General features: G+C 39.3%; 1 protein-coding gene across 1 annotated transcript in view; it reads right to left on the bottom strand.

Annotated features, from left to right (window-relative positions):
* LOC125826298 (uncharacterized) overlaps positions 1-6,854 on the bottom strand; it is a 445,897-nt gene extending 439,043 nt beyond the window's left edge. The window contains exon 1 of the mRNA XM_049505700.1: positions 6,847-6,854. The gene's annotated coding sequence lies outside the window, so the exon portion shown is untranslated. The remainder of the gene's footprint in view (positions 1-6,846) is intronic.
* Positions 6,855-15,280: the final 8,426 nt, after the last annotated feature.

The raw sequence follows: 15,280 nt of genomic DNA on the forward strand, positions 1-15,280 counted from the left end.
TGTCATTTTTTTCCTTTACAATATGCTAAAAAAATGTCATTCCTATCTGAGATGAATCAACATTTAAAATTTATGAGTTTCTATCGTAATTATAAGTTAACGATATCGTAATAATTGGGTTCACACTGAAATATTTGTAGATATTTTTACTTAATTTGTATATTGTTTTTTAAATTACTGTTGTTTGATAATTTTATTCATTCTTGTATATTATTTTATTGATTGATATGAGATATGTATACAATACACATATAATAAACTAGTTTTTTTTTTCTTTCAAATGTGGAAATTATTCAGATTAATAATGAAATAACTTGTTCTAAAACTCACAAAACAATTGTGGACCTTTAGTTAATCCCATAAAATTCTCTAATTCACCGAAATCCTCTCTTTATTATTCTATAAAAAGCTGCTAAGTTCTCCAAGTCCTACGAATTCAAGATATCATATTGTTTTCAATTCTTCTTTTGGTTTTGCCGGCACAGTCTGAGTCAAAGTTTGAAGTTTATGAATTCTGAACTTATCGCAGAAACCATATTCCTTATATTTATTGGGCTAAACTATTACATATATTTAATAGATTTTTCTAATATAAATAAAAAATTTAATAAAACAAAAGTTACTCGGTTCATTAGAAGGTGTAACTACTACTCTTGCTCCGCATCCTTTGACCTTCTGCGGATGTTTGATAGTGTTAATTAGTTGATATTTCACTTAAAATGTCCCCAGCTGGTGTTTGATGTTGTAATTAAAAAGTTAGTAATCTTATGTAATGCCCAAGGGGTTCAATTCGTTGAAATATTCACTATGTAAATAGGGATAAAAATATGTGGCATATATATATATATATATATATATATATATATATATATATATATATATATATATAAGTTGTTGAATTCTCCTATGATTTTTTTTAAAAAAAAGTTTTTGAACTCTTGGTTCCGCCTAAGCGCCTACTAATACCTAAAGTTTCACCGGGACGTTCATCGCCTATATTATATATATATATATAACACTTTCGGCTTTCACCCCTCTACCTCCACCCCTATTTGGATGTATAAAATAGAGAGAGCCAAAATTGAATGACAACAAATTCCTTACATGTGATGATCATTTATTTACTATTTAGATATGAAGAGACTAAGAGTTCGTTTGGTTAGAAACAAGTTATCTCATAACTAATTATTGATGGGATAACTTATCTCATCATTATGGTAAAATGATGGGATAAATAATCTAAGGACTACCTAATACCTTCAACCAAATGTAGGATAAAATAATCCTACATTTTATCCTAAAATTATTATACCTTATTCCTCAAATCAAACGACTCTTAACACTCTTCTAGTTCCACCTTTCTTCATGTTATATAAATAATATTTGTTGGGATGCAGGCTAATGCTGCATCTGGAATTGATACCGAGTATGTTCAGTAGTTTTAAGAGAAAATAGGGCACAAGTGATTGTTTTAGTGGTCTTATGGTCAAGATGGTCCTGAATACAGGTATGTAAATAAACATAGTTATAAGTTCAATGCTAATAATAAAACCTTCATTTATGATTATTACAGTCATTTTAGAAATAAATGTTAAGGTCAATGTGAGAAATTGAGTGATAGAATTATACGAGTTGTATATGATTATGAAAGCGTTAAGTATTATTGATACAATGTGTGGTATTTATACATGAACAAGTATAGAAGATAAAAGAGTATGTTGAACGTAAGAGACCTAAAGAGAAGAGAAATAACTACGTCTATGACTCAAACATACTAACGTACTAGGACTCTATATCCTTATCCTTATCATGCCCCCTCAACAACATCGACTCAATTTGCTTGAGACCGATGTTGCTAACAAGGTGGATAAAGGACCTTTTGGGAAGTGCTTTAGTTAAGGCATCTGCTAGTTGAGCTCCTGTTGGAATGTGATGAACTGAAATTTTTCCACTTTCCACTTGGTCACGGACAAAATGAAAGTCAATTGCAACATGTTTTATTCGACTGTGAAAGACTGGATTACGGCACATGTAAGTGACACCAATGTTATCGCAAAAGACCTTAGGGGGACAAGGCAGCTTGACCCGAAGTTCTTGCAGTAGGTTGGTTAGCCAATTTAGCTCAGCTACAATACTTGCCACAACCCTGTATTCCGCTTCTGTTGAAGATCTGGCAACAATGCGTTGCTTGTTGGAGCACCAACTAATTGGATTCCTTCCAAGAAAAATAACGTAGGTTGAAGTGAAGTGTCTAATATCGGGAATACCACCCCAATTTGCATCTGAGTATGCAAGTAACTGAGAAGAGTTACCACGTTTGAAGTGAAGTTCATAGGTTATGGTTCCTTTTAGATAACGAAGAAGCCTCTTTGTTGCTTGCCAATACTTAGTTGATGGAGAGTGTTGGAATTGAGCGAACTTGTTTACCGCAAAGCATATATCAGGCCGTGTGAAAGTGAGGTATTGCAATGATCCAATGACTTGCCTATAAAGTGTAGCGTCTGCCGAAGGAGAACTGTCATCCAAGGATAAAATTTCACTTGTGGACAGAGAAGTGCTCACACTGTTTGCATCCAACATATTGAACTTGCTGAGTATGTCCGCAATGAAGCTACTTTGTGTGAGAGTCAATCCATGATCATTCTGGATAACTTCAACACCTAGAAAAAAATGAAAAGGACCAAGATCCTTAATGGAAAATCTATCACCCAACAACTTAATTGTTGCAGAAACTTGCGAGTTGTTAGAGCATGCAACAACAATATCATCAACATAGATCATAACAAAAATGAGAGAAATATGAGACCATTTGATGAATAAAGAATCATCAGATTTGGAACGAGTAAAGCCACATGATAAGAGGAACTTCTTTATTTCAGTATATCATACGCGTGGTGCCTGACGAAGTCCATAGATAGACTTGTGTAATTTACACACGTGATTAGGGAATTGGGGATCTACAAATCCAGGTGGTTGTTACATGAAAATGACATCACGTAGAGTACACTGTAAAAAGGCATTGTTTACGTCAAGTTGACGCCACGACCATTTAAGAGACACAACTAGGGACAAGATGAGGCGAATAGTTGTTGTTTTAATAACTAAACTGAAGGTGGAATGGAAGTCAATTCCAAGACGCTAATGAAATCCTTTTGCCACTAATCTAGCTTTATAACGCTCTATGGATCCATCAGGCTTGTGTTTGACACGAAACACCCATTTGCACCCAGCTACATTTTGAGAGGGAGTAGATGAAACCAATGACCAAGTTTTATTTTTAAGTAAAGTGATATGTTCTTTTGTCATAGTAGCCTACCATTCAGGATATTTGGATGCTTGACTAAAGATATTTGGGGTAAGCGGAATGTGTTTTACGGTGGAGGTTGCAAGGTAATCAAAAATCACTTTGGGTTTGAAAATATTATTTTGAGACCTAGTGACCATTCGATTTGATGGTGTATCAGGAGTTGGTTGTGGAGATGCATATGGACTGTTATTTTGAGAAGGAGAAAAAGACAAAGAATGTGTAGGAGGACTTACAGTGGAGCCGAGTGGCACGTCATCTTGATGGCCTTGAGTGTGCGATCCACGAGTAGACATGAAGTTGACTAAATCAGTAGTAGCAAGAATTGGAATTGGGTCTGCAACAATAGGAGGTGAAAGAGATTGTGAGGAAGAGGAAAAGTCGAAAGGGTCATCTGGACACAACCATTTTTCCATGTGCGAGACTTGTGGACGAAAGAACTAAGGATAGTTGGTTGTGAATGGAAAAATATGTTCAACGAATACAATATGCCTAGAGATATAGATTTTTAAAGTGTCAAGGTCTAGGCAAGCATAACTATTGGTGGCAGCGGAATATCCCATGAACACACAAGGATTGGACTTGGGATCAAGTTTGGTTGACATGTCGGGCTTTAACCATGAATAATAAAGACAACAAAAAACCCTTAGTTTAAGAGAGTTTGGGATAGTGTTAAAGAGACACTGAAATGGAGATTTAAGACCATGGTGTTGGTAGCCTGTTAATGAGGTAGACTGCAGATTGGAATGCGAGAGACCAAAATTTGAGAGGGACAGAAGCATGGTGAAGAAGAGTTAAGCGGTGTCCACAACGTGGCGATGTTTTTTTTCGGCAGTGCCAACTAGTTGGGGAGTGTATGGAGGACTTATAAGATGTTGAATCCCAAAATTCAAGAGAGTTGATTTAAGGCCAATGTATTCATCTCCCCCGTCAGTGAATAACGTTTTAATTCTCAATTGAAATTGGTTTTGAACTATTTGAACATAATTAATGAAAATTTCCTTAACGTCTGATTTGGATATGAGAGGAAACAACCAAGTATATTTCGTGAAATGGTTAACAAAAATAACATAGAATCTGAAATTATCAAAAAAGATAGTTGGAGAGGGACCCCAAACATCTGAGTAAACAACATTAAAAGGCCTAGAACTTGTAATTGAATTGCTATCAAACGGTAGACGATCACTTTTATTGCATAAACAGGAATTACAAAATGTAAAAGACTCGGCATGGTTCACTGGTAGGTTGAAAGAAGAGACAAGCTTTGGTAATACGAGGTTGAGGATGGCCAAGACGAGCATGCCATAGATGCAGTGATGGAGTTGTTGATGCAACAAAATGTGCTTGAGGACGAAGTGTGACTGATTTGGTCATGTCCGTAGGCCACTCATAGAGATCACCATTACTCTTCCCTTGAAGAAGACATGCCCCCGTGCTCAAATCCTTCACAACAAAAGAATAAGGAAAAAATTCAATGGAAGTTAGATTTTGCCTACAAAATTGAGCAACCGAAATCAACTTTTTTTTTTATAGATGGAGAACAAAGAACATTTTTTAAAAGAAAGTTAGCAACAAGATTAGGAGAAGATAAAGTAGTGTGACCAATATAAGTGATAGGAATTCTTTTACCATCACCAACAATTATCGCATTCGTTCCAGAGAACTCAGTTGGAGTCTGAAGAGAGTGAGAGTTGTTTGTAATATGATGCGACGCTCCAGAATCCACAACCCAAGGGCTTGGAGAATTGGAAGCATAAGACTAACGGTTGACAAAATTAGCATATGCTTCAGTAGCACTGTGTGATTTGGACCTACATACCTTTGCAATGTGACCAAACTTATCACAAAGTTGACATTGGACTCGTTGATTGTTGCTTTTGGTGGTATTCTGTTGGGTGAATGAATTGTTATTCGGGGCAGAAAATTGATTACGAGAGTTGTAAGAACCTGATGGAGGAGTGTTCCTACGATTGGAAGAGTTGGGCTGTCTATTATTGGGACTATTATTGGTGGAATGCTGATGAAATTGAGCAGTGATCATGGGTGTGTTGACCTTAGGTTTTGAATGTTTGATGAACATCTCTTGTGCAATGAGTTTATCAAAGAGTTCTTCGAATGTGATAGGATTATCACAAGCTCTTATTGCTACAGATAACTCCTTGTATTCAGGGCCTTAATGACAAGTTCCTCGATGTTAACAGGTGAACCACTGCATGCCAAATCATCTGCAATGGACTTGATTTCTCTCATATAATCACGGATTGAACGTGCGTCTCGTTTGACATTCGCTAAAGTATCGCGCAGACTGAAAATTCTTGAGTGCAATTTGCTCGCATAAGTTGTTTGGAGAATATCCCAAGCTTATTTGGCAGTGGAAGCATGGGCAATGAGGGGAGCGATTGTAGCGTCAACGGATGCCATAATGGCATTGCAAACAAGACTGTCTTGTCGCTCCCACAATCTCAAGTTGGGGTTAGGGATTTGGGTATTGTCTTTGTCCATAATGTGCGTAGTTGGGATAGGAAGTGAATCAACAACAAAAGTAAGAAGATCGTAGCCAAACAATAGAGTGGTAACTTGGGATTTCCAAGTTGGATAATTTGCAATTCTTGTTAGCTTGAAGGATAGTTGAGACACATGGTTAAAAGAGATCAATTGAGAAGGTTGAACGACACCCCCTTGATTGAGAGTGACTGCTGGAGAGTTAAGAGAAGAGGAAGTAGCAGGCATTCTGGAGAAAAAGGAGTTGGAATCTGGAAAAAAAAAAAAAGACGATCGAATATACTCGTCAGAGTGTTTAGGAGGCTCTTGATACCATATAAGAGTTGTATATGATTATGAAAGCATTAAGTATTATTGATACAATGTGTGGTATTTATACATGAACAAGTATAGAAGATAAAAGAGTCTGTTGAACGTAAGAGACCTAAAGAGAAGAGAAATAACTACGTATATGACTCAAACATACTAACATACTAGGACTCTATATCCTTGTCCTTATCAAGAATCTGGTGCTACAAGACACATTTCTATAAATAAAAATAATTTTTTTGTCATACATCCAAATTGAGAAAGAAGAAGAGATTGTTTGTTTTGGTGACTCAAGGACAACTAAAATTCTTGGAAAATAACAAGTTCTTCTAAACTCATATCTGGTAAAATTTTGACATTTAGTGATGTATTACATATTCCTGATATCCAAATCAATTTGATTTCTGTGGAATTATTAGAAAAAGATGGAATGAGGATCTCTTTGGAAGATAATAAGGTCATATTGACCAAAAATAATAATTTTATGGGTAAAAGATTTTGTAACTATGACTTATTTGTACTTTATGTGCGATAATTTGAGTAAAAATGCTTCTGCTTATATGATTGAGCTTATTTCTTTACGACATGTTAGATTAGGACATGTTAATATCTCATGTGTAAAGAATATGTGATCTTTTAGTTTAATACATATTTTAGACTCGAATAATTTTGATAAATATTAAATATTTAAAAGTGTGGGGGTTTCTTTCTAAAGTTCTTTTGTCGAACCTAAGAAGAAAAAAATAGGTTCTAAAATTACTGATTGCATGTTTATTGGAAATGCTGAACATAGTGTTGCATACTTTCTCCGTTTAAAAAAGAATAACCTACTTTCCTTTTTAGTCTGTTTAAAAAAGAATGATCTCTTTCCTTTTTTGGTAACATTTTAATTTCAGCTTTCCACGTGGCATGTTTAAAGCCACAAGATTGAAGGGCAATTTAGTACATTTGACATAACTTTAATTTAGGACCACAAGATTCAAAAATCTTCTTTACTTTCTAAAACTTTGTGCCACGTCAAACCAGGTCACTCTTTGTGAAACGGATGTTTGATATACTGTGAGTTTACGGTATTTTTAATACATTTCACTTACAAGTTGTGTGTGTCTAGGGCCTTTTTATATTGGTTTTTATGTGTTTTATCATGTTTTGCAGAAAAGGTGTTCAGGCGCGGAAGTTTAGAGACAGCTGAAGGAAATGCAGAAAAAGGCATCCACGGAGGTCATCTACGGACCGTAGGTCCATTCATGGTCCGTAGGTGATGACCGTAGATCAGCAGGCATGTGTTGAGGACAAATCAGGGAAATCTGACCAAGTGTGGAACCACAGTGCCCATTGACGGTTCGTAGATTGATCTACGGACCGTACTGTTGATCCGTAGAGTAAGACTGCGAGGGTTCCAGTACCTGATTTTTGAAGATACTAAGGATGGAGCTACGGAAGAGATTGACGGACCGTAGGTCGATCTACGATCTGTGCTGCTGGTCCGTCGTTTGCTTCAGAGAAGTTGATTGTTGGATGCTGAAATATTTTCTAAGTCCCGAGTGACGGAAGGGACTTACGGACCGTAGATCCATCGACGGTCCGTAAGTCAGTCTCGTGGATCGAAGACGCGTACATGAACAAAACTTTCCTTAATTTGTTTCCTTTTTTATTTAGGATTTGTTTTCTATAAATAGGACATGTAAACCTCGTTTTTGGGTTAGACACTATTATTCTATTTTTGCTTTGTAACTTTGGAGATTAATTTGCAACCCTAGCAATTATTGATTTCCCAAGTTCATTTTGAAGATTTTGGCTTTGCAATTCAAGTTAATTTTCTGGGTTTATTATTCTCTTTACGTAAGTTCATGACTTCTTCATCTACAATTATGAATTGTGTTCTTGCCAATATGAGTAACTAAATCCACAACTAGGGTTGTGGGAACCATGATCGATTAACAAAGTATGAATAGTAAATAAGCAATTCTTGACTAGTATTTTGCATGCATTGATAATTCTTTCGTTTAGAAGTCTTTTTAACGGTGGCCAATGTTAGAACTCGCCTTGTTACTACTTGCCGGACCAAGGAGGTAATTAACAAGAAAAGAATTATCAACATAGATTTAGTGTGATACTATCTAATAGGCTAATGTCGATTGGTGCGAAGTAATAACTAAGCCAAACATCGATTATGATGTCTAATATGAGGTAAAGGTAAGGGTTAGTAAATTATACACACGTATCCGGACCAAGGTGCGGGGTGAAATTCTCTAGATGCCGGACCAAGGATTTAGAGATACCTAACTTATCACTTTGCATGTAATACACTAGAAAATGATTGCTATTACTAGGATTACTGCGTTATGAGATTATGGGGAACACGCATACCCTAGTTATTTCTCTTATCTTGATAACAACCAAAGTTGAGTTTAATTATTGACTACTTATTAAGTTCTTACTATTTGTTTCACACAAGCACAACCCCCTTTTTTATTACCTATTTCTGGAAATAATTTGACTAATTGAATATAATTGTTGGTTAAAAGTAAAGTCTAAACCATTCTCCTCGTGGGATCGATCTCAACCTACAAGTTGGGTTCTTTACTTGATAACGATCGCTTATGCTTCTGAAAGGAGGTGTAATTTGAGCGTATCAAATTTTGGCGCCGCTTCCGGGGAATCTGGCTTTTAGATTTAGTTTTAACTACAATATTGAACGTTAGTCAAATATTTCCTAATTTTACTTTTTTTCATTGTTTTTGTCTCTCTCAGGTTCCGACTCTAGTGTATGCCAAGTACACGGAGCCAAGGCGAACCACTTACTCCGTACGATCCAGAGTTGAACAGAACTTTGCGAAGAATGAACAATCAAGGACTTCCAGTTCATCCTATCAGAGGAAATCTAGATGAAGCAGTTGAGTTACAGCAGCCAAGAGTAGTTGGTGGGGAAAACGGGGTCTAGTTGAAAATCAATTGGGAGATGCAGTGAGAGTGCATGGTCCACCAGGCCCACAACACCATGACAACTATCGGGGCAACGTCGACATAGCAGACTCCGATGGACCCATCGTCCTACCTCCTCTACCTCCAGGGCACACATTTGTGGTGACTAGTAGTTTGATGCAGATGCTTACAGCAAGAGGCTTATTTTCAGGATCGCCATCGGAGGATCCACATGCTCACTTAGCCAAGCTCAGGGTGGTTTGCAAAAGTTGTGTAGGTAGACCAGACTTGGATATGAACGTCATTGGGTTACGAGTGTTCCCTCTGTCACTGACAGGCGATGCTGCAGTATGGTTCACTGAGCTTCCTTATAACTCAATTTTCACATGGGACCAACTAGCAGAGGTATTTAAAGCAAAGTACTAGCCAGTGTCTAAGAAGCTCAATCACAAAGATCGGGTCAACAATTTTGTGGCATTACCTGGAGAGTCTGTGAGTAGCTCGTGGGACAGATTCACTGCTTTCGTAGGAAGTGTCCCAAATCACCGTATTGACGATGAGTCACTGAAGGAATATTTCTAGCGAGGACAGGATGATAACAATAAAGTAGTACTTGACACTATTGCTGGAGGTTCATATGGTGATTGTACCTACGCACAGATTGCTGAAAAATTGGAGAGGATCTCTCGCAACAATAAAGCGTGGAGCACTAGGAGGTCAGATACTGGGAGAAACACATTTGCTGTTCATAATGCTACTGTTAACTCTGCAGATGATATTCATGAGGAGATGACTCAGATGAGGACAGAGTTGGGGTTGGTATTGAAGCATGTGAGTGGAGGAGCAGAAAAGGTAAATGCTGTAAATTACTTAACTAGAACTCCACCACTAGTTGAGGAGTGTTACTATGAAGAGGACACTTATGCGGTGAACGATCAGACGGGGGGTTTCCGACCAAACGCCCAAGGATCCAACACGGAAAATTGGCGCCAAGGTCAAGGGAACCAAGGTCGGAACTATGGAAATTACAACCGAGAGGGTCACTATGTCCGAGATGGGAACTTCAATCGCGACAACAACTACAACAGGAACAACTATGGCAACATAAACGATCGGGTTAGACCCTATGTTCCCCCTCAAAATCGGAGAATCTGGTGCTAGGGAATTGGAGGTAATATGACACGTATTGAAGATATGCTGCAGAAGATGATGAGAAGGTTTGATGCTATTGATGAGAATGTGAAGGAGATGAGAAACGACTTATCTGGTATTGGTCAAAAGGTTGATGCCCATGCAGTGTCAATAAAGCATCTAGAGCAGCAGATGACGCAGTTGTCTACTACAGTGAACCCGCGGCAACCTGGCACTCTTCCTAGCAACACCATCCAGAATCCAAAGAATGATGGTCATTGTATGGCAATTACTACTCGAGGAGGTAAGCAAACCATAGATCCACCTATGCCGTCTACGGTGGATACCAAGATTAGAAAAGAAGATGATGTGGTGGAAGTTAGAGAGGAATCGGAGGTTGTGACAGAACAAGAAGTGGAAATACCTCAGAAAGTGGTCCCCATACCTAGACCTCCACCACCTTTTCCTCAAAGGTTAGTGAAGAAGACTGAAGATGGTAAATATCGCAGGTTTATCACTATGTTGAAGCAGCTTTCTATCAATGTCCCTTTGATAGAAGCCTTGGAGCAAATGTCTGGATATGCAAAATTCATGAAAGATATGGTGACAAAGAAAAGGTCTGTGAGTTTTGAAGATGATGATAGATTGCAGCATTGTAGCGCTATTGCTACAAGATCTCTGGTGCAGAAGAAGGAAGACCCTGGTGCTTTCACGATCCCATGTACTATAGGGTTATTACACTTTGCTAAGGCATTGTGTGATCTTGGTGCTAGCATCAACCTCATGCCTTTATCTATTTACAAGAAGTTGGGTCTAGGGGATCCAAAACCCACTGCAATGCGGTTACTGATGGCTGATCGGACTGTGAAGAGGCCCATAGGTGTGCTCCATGATGTGCTAGTGAAAGTACAGTCTTTCATCTTTCCGGCGGATTTTGTGATCCTTGACTGTGAGGTTGATTTTGAGTTCCCATCATCCTTGGGAGACCATTTCTTGCCACAGGGCGTGCGTTGGTTGATATGGAAAAAGGACAGATGAAGTTCAGACTGAACAATGAAGAAGCAACTTTCAATATCTGTAGATCCATGAAGCAGAATGGTGAGCTACAAACAATATCTGCTATAACTTACAGAGTGGAGATGGGTTAGAGGTGCAAATTGAAGAGCGATTAGGTGTTGAGGCACTAGCAGCAGTCATGATGAATTTTGGTAGTGATGGTATTGACGAGTATGATGAGTTGGTAGCCGCACTTGATAAGTGTGAATATGGTCCAAACCAAAGAAGTATGAGCTAGACATGAAGAATCGCGAGTCCCCACCCACAAGACCATCTATTGTGGAGGCACCGAAATTAGAGCTTAAAGCTCTACCACCGCACTTGAGGTATGTATATTTAGGCAAAGAGAATACTTTGCCGGTCATCATTGCAGCAGATTTGAATGCAAGGCAAGTAGAGTGTTGGTGACTGTATTACAGAAGTTCAAGCGAGCGATTGGGTGGACTATTGCAGATATTATTGGGATCCCCCCGGTATCTGTTCTCACAAAATCCAACTCATGCCAGATCATAAGCCCAGTGTTGAGCACCAGAGAAGATTAAATCCACCATGCAAGAGGTAGTAAAAAGGAGATCATCAAGTGGCTGGATGCGGGAGTTATTTATCCCATCTCAGATAGTAATTGGGTATGTCCTGTGCAGTGTGTACCAAAGAAAGGTGGTATGACTGTGGTTCCAAATGAACGAAATGAGCTTGTTCCAATGAGGCCTGTCACTGGATGGAGATTTGCATGGATTATCGGAAGCTGAATGCGTGGACAGAGAAAGACCACTTTCCTATGCCATTCATGGACCAGATGTTAGATAGGCTTGAGGCAAGGGTTGGTATTGTTTTCTTGATGGGTATTCGGGCTACAATCAAATTTCTATAGCTCCGAAGACCAAGAGAAGACCACCTTCACTTGCCCATATGAGACTTTTGCTTTCAAACGGATGCCATTCGGATTGTGCAATGCTCCAGCGACCTTCCAGAGATGTATGATGTCGATATTTTCTGATATGGTGGAGGACACTATTGAAGTGTTCATGGATGATTTTTCAGTTGTAGGTGATTCGTTTGATCATGTCTAGAACATCTGGCCGAGGCGCTCAAAAGATGTGAAGACTGCAACTTGGTGCTGAATTGGGAGAAATGTCATTTCATGGTAAAAGAAGGTATAGTGTTGGGTCATCGAATTTCAGAGAAAGGTATTGAGGTTGATAGAGCTAAAGTCGAGGTAATAGAAAAGCTTCCACCACCCATCTCTGTAAAAGGTGTTAGAAGTTTTCTTGGGCATGCAGGTTTTTATAGGAGATTCATCAAAGATTTCTCAAAAATTGCACATCCCTTGTGCAAACTGCTCGAGAAGGAGAATAAGTTCTGTTTTGATGATGCTTGTCTTAGAGCATTTGGAGATTGAAGGAAAAGTTGGTTACACACCTATCATTATTTCACCAGATTGGGGACAACCGTTTGAGGTAATGTGTGATGCGAGTGGAGTGGCGCTTGGTGTAGTATTGGGTCAAAGGCGTGAGAAAATTCTTCACCCTATTTACTATGCTAGCAAAGCTCTGAATGTGGCCCAGAAGAATTATACAGTGACCGAACAAGAACTTCTTGCGGTGGTTTTTGCATTCGAAAAATTTCGTTCCTACTTGCTTGGTACTAAGGTCATCGTGCATACTGACCATTCTGCATTGAGGTATTTGATGGCGAAAAAGGATACAAAACCACGATTGATTAGATGGGTATTGTTGCTGCAAGAGTTTGATTTTGTGGTAAAAGATAGAAAGGGAACCGAAAATCAAGTTGCCGACCACTTGTCCAGATTAGAGGAAGAGGCCATGCTAAAGCTTGGAGATAGGGCTGAAATTAATGATGCTTTTCCAGATGAACAGGTATTGGCTGCTTCTAATGATTTGATTCCTTGGTTCGCAGACTTTGCTAATTATTTGGCAAGCGACATTGTGCCACCCGATTTGTCTTTTCACCAAAGAAAGAAATTTATGCATGATGTGAAGAAATTCTTTTGGGATGAACCTTATTTGTATCGTAGTTGTGCTGATGGGATTATTCGTCGCTGTGTGCCTGAGGTTGAAATGCTGAGTGTACTTGAAGCATGCCATTCATCACCCGTTGGTGGGCATCATAGTGGTATTCGGACTGCACATAAGATTTTGCAGTGTGGATACTATTGGCCTACCATCCACCAAGATGCTCATGATTTCGCCAAGTCTTGTGATCGTTGCCAAAGAGATGGAGGGATTTCAAAGAGGCAAGAGCTCCCTATGAATCCCATATTGGTGATCGAATTGTTTGATGTATGGGGCATTGATTTCATGGGCCCATTTGTGAGTTCATATGGGATGAAGTATATTCTGGTCGCGGTTGATTATGTATCGAAGTGGGTGGAAGCAGTAGCACTCCCCAACAACGAAGGTAAAAGTGTCACCGCATTCTTGAAAAAGAATATCTTCTCCAGATTTGGTACACCGAGGGCTATTATTAGCGATGGAGGCTCTCACTTTTGTAATAAGTTGTTCAAAACACTACTTGAGAAATATGGTGTCCGTCACAATGTAGCCACTCCTTATCATCCACAGACTAGCGGTCAAGTTGAGGTGTCCAACAGAGAAATAAAGCAGATATTGGCGAAGACTGTGAACGCCAATCGAACGGATTGGTCAAGGAAGCTTGATGATGCTCTATGGGCATATCGCACTGCATACAAGACCCCCATAGGTATGTCGCCTTACCAACTTGTATATGGGAAGTCTTGTCATTTACCAGTAGAGCTAGAGCACAAGGCTATGTGGGCAATGAAGAAGTTAAATTTGGATTGGGGCACTGCATCTAATCAAAGGATGAATGACTTGAACGTGCTTGATGAGTTTCGCCTAAAAGCTTATGAAAGTTCAGCCTTATACAAAGAGAAGATGAAGAGGTATCATGATCAAAGAATTGAAAAGCGAGAATTTGTGGTTGGTGATCGTGTGCTGCTATTCAACTCTAGGTTGCGCTTGTTTCCAGGCAAACTCAAGTCCAAGTGGACTGGGCCATTTTTGCTCACAAAAGTGCTCTCGCATGGAGCGGTTGAGCTTGAAAATAAGGATGGAACAAGGTTTGTGGTGAACGGGCAAAGGATCAAGATCTATCTGGGAAATGCTGAAACTGTGCAAGAAGTGATCGAGGCCTGCAATCTTGATGAAGTCTGAGTAATCAAGATACCTGCGTCGTGCCGCGACGTTAAATCAAGCGCTGCTTGGGAGGCAACCCAAGATGTAAAATCTAGCCAACAATAGGGTTCTGTTTTCCATTATGTAGTTTAGCTTTCTTTGATTACTTGCGTCTTTGTATCAATGTAGGTAGGGGTTTCAGTATTTTAGTTCTTAGTGTTGGCTAGAAGTAATATAGGGTCCGTGTCTAAAAAGTGTCCAGAAAATGTAAAAAAATAGCCTATTGGTTGCTTCATGTGCAGGTACACCACGCAAGAAATCTGCAGAAAATGGTCTGGTGCAGAGGTCTACGGACCCCATCGACGGTCCGTCGATTGATCCACGGACCGTCAATGGTGTCCGTAGATCCCAGGTAAGTCCCTAAAATTGTCCTAGTATAATTGTGATCTACGGTCCCGATCTACGGACCGTAGATCGACTCACGGACCGTAGACGGGGTCTCGTGAGTCCAAACCCTACAGTTGACTGACCCGACCCGGACCCCCATTACTTAAAACCCCCATTGTTTCAAATCATTTCCCTTCCCTCCATTACTCCCAAAACCGTTTCACCCACTCTTTAAACTCCCCAAATCACTCCATAACCACCACATAATATCCTCCCTTCCATATATTCCCAAAACCCCTTCCATACCATAATCAACCCACTCCATAATCTGACAAAAAGGGTCCGGTGTTTGGTCAGTGACGAAAAGGTGACTCCTTGGTCTTGCTAAATCATAGTATCATCACGCAATCACCCCACTCCTTGTTGCTTGTAAGGTAATAGACTTTCTCTTCACTTTGAATTTCGATTCATAGATTGAATATAGAGGGTCGGGAGTGGGTCTTGACCTTGG

The sequence above is a fragment of the Solanum verrucosum genome, unplaced genomic scaffold, assembly GCF_900185275.1.
Source record: "Solanum verrucosum unplaced genomic scaffold, falcon-dt-bn FXZP01001106.1, whole genome shotgun sequence".
In the NCBI taxonomy this organism is placed as follows: Eukaryota; Viridiplantae; Streptophyta; class Magnoliopsida; order Solanales; family Solanaceae; genus Solanum; species Solanum verrucosum.